Source organism: Tupaia chinensis, unplaced genomic scaffold, assembly GCF_000334495.1.
Source record: "Tupaia chinensis unplaced genomic scaffold, TupChi_1.0 Scaffold000377_1, whole genome shotgun sequence".
NCBI classification, from domain to species: domain Eukaryota; kingdom Metazoa; phylum Chordata; class Mammalia; order Scandentia; family Tupaiidae; genus Tupaia; species Tupaia belangeri.
This window is the reverse complement of record NW_006159875.1, coordinates 1,542,754-1,550,632: the sequence shown is the minus strand read 5'-3', so window position 1 is coordinate 1,550,632 and position 7,879 is coordinate 1,542,754.

Genomic DNA, 7,879 nt, shown 5'->3' with positions numbered 1-7,879 from the left:
GAAGGAGGAAAGAATGCATAAGGGACGATCTTCGTATAGAGGGTGGCAGAACAGATGTGCAGAGAGAAACCAAGATGCCATGAAAGCAAATCTCTACTGCTCCCCTAATCAGGCCTCAATTCTAAATCCTGAGAGGCCCAGCATTGCCAGTGCCTCCTTCTATCCAGAGTCAGCTTGGCGGAGTTTTTGAGCTCCCCTCTCCTGTGTCTTTGCAACTCCAGCTGAAGGTCCTACCCAGAGCACAGACCACAGGCACCGGCGACAGCTGCTGTCCCGGCTCCAGGAGCCTCTCTAGGTTCTGAGTTCAACACATGAAAGAAGAAAGTGAAGGTGTGGGTGGGTGGACGTTCCACAGCTATGCACACTTTTGTCCTGAATCTCCTCCAAACGCCCTGTACCCCTGACCCAGTATGGTCTATACAGAAGTCCAGGGGATTGTCTTTGTCCCTCCAGGTCAAGCCATAAGCCAGATTTGCTAAGGCAGGCTAACATACAGCCCTAAAACACAGAGAGGGGCTTACAGAAACATTCTCTCTCCCATGTGGTAGTCCATGCCAATGTTCCTGGCTGATGGGGGTCATGTTCCCAAGGGGTTTCAGAGACGCAGCACTTTTTTTTCAGAGGTGTTTGCCTTAGGGTGCATGTGCTTACCAGAGAGAGACAGAGACAGTGAGGAAAACTTACCCCCCAGGGGGGATGGCCATGTTGCAATCCCTTCCCTATTCTCCTCCCAGGATCTTGAACATGCACACAGATGCTCCCAGTGGGAGTTTCAAGCCACCCTGTTCAGGATTCAAACTACAGTCGGCCCTGCAGAAGTCCAGTGATGTAACCACTACGTCGTCTGCCAGCCCGGGACATGGTGTTTTGATGTACTACACCATCCTTCCAGCAAAGGTCACGCCTCTGCATCTCGGGAGGTGGGCGAGCTCTTCAAAGGCCACACCTGGGGTCGTCCATCCTGACAGTAATCCCAGATCCTGTCTCTGAACCCGCTTGCTTGTTGTTTTAGCCTGGTGGGTACGTTATCATTAGTTATGGTGAATGAACCATAAATTTAATTAAAAGAGGATTTGGGAGATTATTTTCTGACCAGAGAAGTTCCAAGGATCTCATAAGAGAACTCGTCTCAGACAGTCCCTGCCTCAAAGAACTTACAGCTTGTCTGGAAAGGCAGACCGGAGCTTGTGCATGGCAGGAGCCGGATGTCCTTTCCCTTCATGGACAAGTGGCTCCTTCTCTCCCCCATCCTCACACTTTCACTCAGTACCCGCCCTGTTCTCAGTCCTGTGGTGTTGCTAGGTGACCCTTCCCTTGGAGGGCTCAAGAATTCATATCATCTTCATCTATAAAAATGCTAAAATGTCCTGGAAAAAAAGTGTTTCAATATGGAAAAGCTATAAGTTGCTATTCACAGCGTGTGGTCAGCTTGCTCAAAGCCAGGCTAACGCAGGACGGAGAATGTGCTGGTGTTCCCTGGCAGCACCCTCGGCATGCAGGGAGGAGGCGCCACTGCTGCTGTGGGCCGCCGGCTCTCTGCTTCTCGCCGCGTGTTCTTGAACGCCCCTGCTGTGGCTTCCTGGACACCATAAAGTCCTCTTTCCACACTGCCTTTCGGCTTTTCCCTCCTCGTTTTTTTTTTTTTTTTTCTTTTTTCGAGATTTTTGCCAGAGGGCACATGCACTCACTAGGGATTGTGGCATGGCCATCCCCCCTTCTCCTCCATTCTCTTGCTGGGATTTTAGACACCCACACACACAAACACACACACTCACACACACACAGCAAGAGTTTCAAACTGCCAGGTCTGGGACTTGAACCATGGTCAGCCATGTGGGCATCCAGGGTCCCAGTCATTCCATCACCTGCTGGCTCCCCTTGTCTCTCCCCACCCCTTACAGAGCACTGTATTCTGGAACACTCTGAGCTGCCCTTCATCTCTCCCCTCCCCCTGCAGCACTCTCTTCCTGGTGACTGTCCCCACTCTGGCGACCTCATCACCCTCTGTGAGCCGATGACCCCCACCAAGCTCCTCCGAGCCTTTGCCCAGATCCCACCTGTGACCAGGCCTGCCCCCACTGCTGTCCCCAGGCCTTATTCCATAGATTCCAAACAGAATGGCGTCTTGCCCCTGGTCAAGCCTGTCCCTGTCACCCCCTTTCCAGATCGGCCCTGGCAGCAATGTGGAGAAGCTCTGGGCTTCTGGGCCTGCAGCGTGGCAGGGCGGCAGGTTCCCTCCCAGAGTAAGGGCCTGCCAAGCCCAGGTGCTCACGAGGCCCTGGACCTCGAGCACGTTCACCGCTGTCTTTTCTCAGTTAGGGTAATGATTGTCGTAAATGTTAGATAGCACTAGCCTATGTGATCTCAACCTCCTGCCCCGTTTTAGAAATATGAATGTGGAGAGTGAGGAGGACAGTGAGGAGCTGGGAGGGCAGCCCCGGGCACTTCCACACGGGAGCGGTTCTCCGACCTCATGCTTCACGTCCCTGTCTCACACATCTGCACATTACGGCATTGTTCAGCTAGCCTTGTTCTCTTGTTTTCCAAAGCTAGAAGCTGTAGAAATTGATTTAACATCAAGCTTGCTGAGTCAGTAAAAAACAAAAATATGAAGGAGGGGGAAAAGAGAGAGAGAGAGAGAGAGAGAGAGAGAGAAGTACCTTGAAATGGTTTCCCTTAATGAGGTAACCAGCCACCGAGAAGCTCAAGATGGGCAGACCAGGAGCCCAACAGAGAGGAGTGCTCTCCCCTGCAGGGTGGACCCCCGACCTGGCAGAATTTCCACCTCCACTGCTGTGCCCACCTAGTTCGCACACCGCCCACAAGGGAGGGCACCCTGCTAACCTAGTAACCACGGGGCCCCTTATGTGCCGTGTACTGCTCAGGAAGAATATCTGGCTGCAGCCCATTCCATTCCTTTCCAAGTTCCACCGTAATTTGCCGGATTTTTTTTTCAGTGCTTTAAAATGAAGATATCACGCGAGTAGTTTTCTGTAGATGATCGAATCGAATAGAGGATTAAATAGAACGTGCACCGAAGGTCAGTCTGCTGGTAACACATCTCTGCTTTCACCGGGAGAGCTGTACGGGGAAGGAGAGGTGAGCGTAAGCGCCCGGATGCATTCTGCTTTCTGAAGCTGAGAGGCCTGCAGAGAAAACGCAGCCTGTAAGATTTCAAAACGGGGCGCGCCCACCCCAGGGCAGCTGTACTGCAGGGTTTCCCACTGGCAGCATATGCCTTAGGTGGGTAATATTGCCATTTTAAAAAATGCATATTTTTGTCCAAGATGCAACACAAATTGAGGCTAGGGCCTGATTCTTGTTGATTCCATTTGGGAGTTAGGGCACCTTTTTTCACTGACCCACGACTTCACGTGTACGAGACATTCCCTTCAGGGGCTGCTTCCTTTTGGTAAAGCAGAGGCCTGTGTTGTTTCTCGCCTACGCAAAATCTGAGAGAATCTTAAACAGAAAAGATATGTGTATTCTAATTTCCTATTTATTTCTCATTGCTTAAAAAATAGCAAGTCTGGATGAACTATCCACTCGCACAATTTTTGCTTATTTGTTCGATGTTTTGTCCCTAACACTGGCACAGATCCAACTCGTTTCCTTGTCCTCGGACCACATGCTCTCGGTGGCGCTGGTTTTCACGTGCTTACCCCAGACGTGTGCAAAGGACCGTGCGTGGTGATTGATCGGGGTCCGGGGAGGGTCTTGGGACGTGATAATTCCTTATAGGCAATGGGATTAAAATTGGACACGTCTATGATTTTCTCTCTTCATAGTGAAAATTCCATTTTTTATCTGTTGGCCAAACGATCTCCTGTGCACTCATCCCGAAATTAATCGTGAATTAATTCATACCTCTCCTGTCTCTGCTATATAATTTACATAAGAAGATGCACAGCATACGATCTTCTGCTAGACACGGGGTGAGAGGGTCAGGAGACAGCCCTGCCCTGCTCACAGCCAAGGCCCACATCTGGCGCGGGCGGCGTCTGGAATTGCAATGCACATCCATCCTGGGTAGGCCGGCTTCAGAATAGCTGCAGGCTGAAACGTGAGCCGGGGGAGCCGAGAGCCAGGCCGGGCTGTTCTGCACGGAACAGGCTTATTCACCAGCGTGCAGGCCTGGAGCCCACGAGAGGTCTCTCCAGCCGAGGTCCCAGCTTGTAAAAGGCAGCCCACTTCGTGCAGCAAGGGAGCAGGGGTCCCTCCAGTATGAAGGAGCCAGCACTTGTGCACAGGCTGCTGTCCCATGCCCAGCGCTGGCTCCTTGAATCCAAAGGAAAAGCACACATCGTCACCCTGGAGCCTGGAGCTCTGCTGGCAGAAGCACTTCCTGCTCTTGTGCACCTCCTCATCCGGACCTGGTCATTCCTGCACACATTTCTTTCTTATGCTCCGTCTATCAGTGAAAATTCAGTGACAATTCTAGGGCTGCCCACATCCGAGCAGAAGAGGGTACAGGGATGAACTTTCGGTGTGTGGTGAGCCCGGCCCTCAGCATGCTGAAACAGCACAACCTTCACATGGTGGCACACACCGTGTGGGGAGTGACTGGGGCTTCCGGTGGTTAAAGTCAGTGGTGCTAATGGAGACGGACTCACAGGTTCAATCTCTATAGGAGCCAGTTCCTTTACAACAGAGAAACCCAATACAAAGCCAGAGATGCTTCCTGACCCATCACTGGCCACAGGAGGGGCTGGGTGAAAATGAAGGCTGAGTGCTCAACCCCCAGATGGATGGTGCCAGAGCTAGAGGGGCCAGCTCATTTGGTTGAAGACTTAGCAGCAGTCATTTCACAGGGCCCTTGTGCAGGTTCTCAGTGGTTGGGGCCCCACAGGGCTCTGGGTAATGCTCTGGTCCTTTCTGCCTGGGGAATCCCTTCACAGCACTCAGCTCTCCAGGGCTGCTGGCTGGAGAGGGGGACAAGCTCCCTACAGTGAGGACTGCAGGGGAATCCTGGGACACAGAGTTTGTCTGAGCTACAGGTCTGGAAGAGAAGAAGCTGTTGAGCTCCACAGACTTCCAGAAAAACAGACCGTGTCAGTGCCAGGGTTGGGTCAGAGCAGGGGGAGCTGGTGTGTTTACCCAAGGGCTGCAGCCGCGGGGAGTTTCCGTTTTCAGATGGAGCCGAATGGTCATCCCTAGACTGGAGGACAGCTCCTCGGGTGGTGGGTGTCTTTGTTTCTCAGTCCAGTTTGTTTGTAAAGACCCCCCCCCTCTGTGACAGAACCCTGCTGATCAAATTCAAAATTGGCCATAAACAAACAGCCTAGCACAGCAGAGTGGCACAACCAACGCCAGCAGGTGTGCGGCATGTGATCACGCCACCCATTTTGCACGCCTAAGTCACAGAAGGGCTGCTGGTGGAGACCAGCTCACCACACACACCTTGGCTTTTCCACATTTTCTCATTTACCCTCAGGAGGAGCCTGCAGGAACTCTCGGAACTGCCATTTTGCAGGTGAGAGACCTCAAGTGCCGCCTGTCCGTGGTGCCAGGGGTTATGGCCCCTACCTTCTGGATGATGAAGACAGTGTTCCTGCCTCAGTAAATGGAAAGGTTTTTTTTTTTGGGGGGGGGTTGTTTGTTTCGCCTTTAAGAAGAGCAATATAAGGGCTAGCAGACAGTGTGGTGGTTAAGGTCCTGGACTCCCACATGGCTGACCATGGTTCAAGCCCTGGACCCAGCAGCTTGAATATCATGCCAGGCATACGTGCCCAGAATGCTCAGAGGAGAATGGAGAAGGGATTACTGTGTGACCATTCCCCAGGGGGGTAAGTTCTCACTTTTTCTCTCTCTGTTTCTTTCTGGTGAACCCATGAGACCTATGGCAAAATAAATAAATAAATAAATAAACATACTTAGGCCTCAACTGCTATTTGATAATTATTGTGATCAAGAAATAAGTTATTATAAAAATCAGTGGGGAATAAAAAAAAAAAACAAAAGAAATGTATCGATACAATTATAAAATAATAACGCCTGTTGTTTTTAAATAAACAAAGCTGAGTTTGTTTTTTTTTAACATCTCTAACAGATAAGGTAGTAGGCTAGCTTCTTAGAAAATGTTCAGGATGTTTTACACAAATACATGCATCAAAATGTACATGTGCAGTAACTAAGAACATCGGAAATAAAAATGCACGCACTGAAAGCCATCTGGTCAACTCCAATTACTTCGGCCAAGGAGTCTGCTTCTACCTCAGATGGGTGGACACTGTCCAAAGCCCCTGTCTTGTTCTCTGCCTCTGTGGCTTCCTGCTCAGGCCTTGGCCCAGCAGTGGCTGCCCGTGGCAGGAAAGAGGCCAGCCTAGCGCAGCTGCAGCATCAGCCCTAGGCTATGGGCTGAGCTAATGAAAACCAGGCCCAGGAGGCCAACGCCAGACACACGCAAAACCCAGCCTCCATTATTTTAACGTTTTCCTTTTTCTTTTTCTCCCCACCCCCATTTACAGGGTCATCGGAAAGCACCTTTCAGCTCTGTTCCAGAGTAAATGAAGGCATCATAAAAACTGAAGACAGTCGAAGTTTAGAGCCAGCTTTATCTTCGGGCTAAGATTTGAGAATGTGAACCTAGCACACTGTTAGGACCATTCATCAATAATCACAAGGGAGGGATGGAATAGGCCTGCTCGTGATGGTTCTTTTCTGCCTGTGTGATGAATGTATGTCATTTGCGTCCCTATTGCAAACTGATGTATCTTTTAATATGTGTACTTTTTTTCCTATTATATTTTAAAACAAAGAAACAAAACGTCAAAACAGAAAAACCTGGCTATCAAGACACACTAGAAGGTTCACAAAGAGAAAGGAAGGTGGTCACAGAGAAGGGGCTCTGTCCACCCCGCCGCATGCTTCCCTTTCTCTCCTCAGTCCACAGAGGCAGGCGCGACAGTGAGACGCATACACATGTGGCCCTACATGCCTACTCTCCCTCGCGTGCAGTTTGGGGACCAGCTCAGGATCATAAAAGAGGTGTGACTTTGAAATTAGAGACTCCAAGTTCAAATCCAGGCTCTACTGTGAGCTCTGTGACTTCAACCAACTTGCATCTTTTCTCTGAGTCCTTTCTTTACAAAGGGAGAATATCCATAGCTTCTAGCATGGTTGTGTCAACTAATAGAATCTGTACATTTCAGATTCTACAACATGGTTTTTGATATGGGCTAAAGATTTATTCCCCCTTAAAATTCACACATGAAGCCCTAACCTCAATGTGATCTTTTTATTTATCTATTTATTTTTATTTACATTTTAAAAATACATTCAATCACATTATTTAGCTTACAAGGTGATCATTTCAATATATGAACATTTCTCCCCAGTTGAGTTGATCAAAATATAACAACACTACCTCCCTGTCTCAACAATGCTGTCTTTGTATCCCTCCTCCAAATGTTCCTCCCCAGGCCCCACTCCTCCACACACACCACATCTGGCATTCACATCCACCTCTTGTGTTTGTACATCCTTTAGCCCATCAGTTTCAGTTATAGAGTGCAGACATTCGGTATATATTAAGTGGGGACATACAGTGTCATTCCTTCATAGCCTGGCTTGCTTCACTCAGCAGTAAATCTTCCATATTCTTCCATTTTCTGTCAAAAGCCAGAAAGTTTCTGTTCTTAATGGCTGAATAGTATTCCATAGAGTATATGTGCCACAGTTTTTCAATCCATTCAGTCGTACGGGGGCATTTGGGTTGGTTCCATATCTTAGCAATTGTGAAAAGTGCCGCAATAAATGTCGATGTGCAAGCACTTTTCCAATGAGAAATTCTTCTGTCCTTTGGGTAGATGCCAATAAATGGGATTGCTGGATCATATGGCAGTTCAATTTGTAGATTTTTGAGGAATCTCCAAATTGT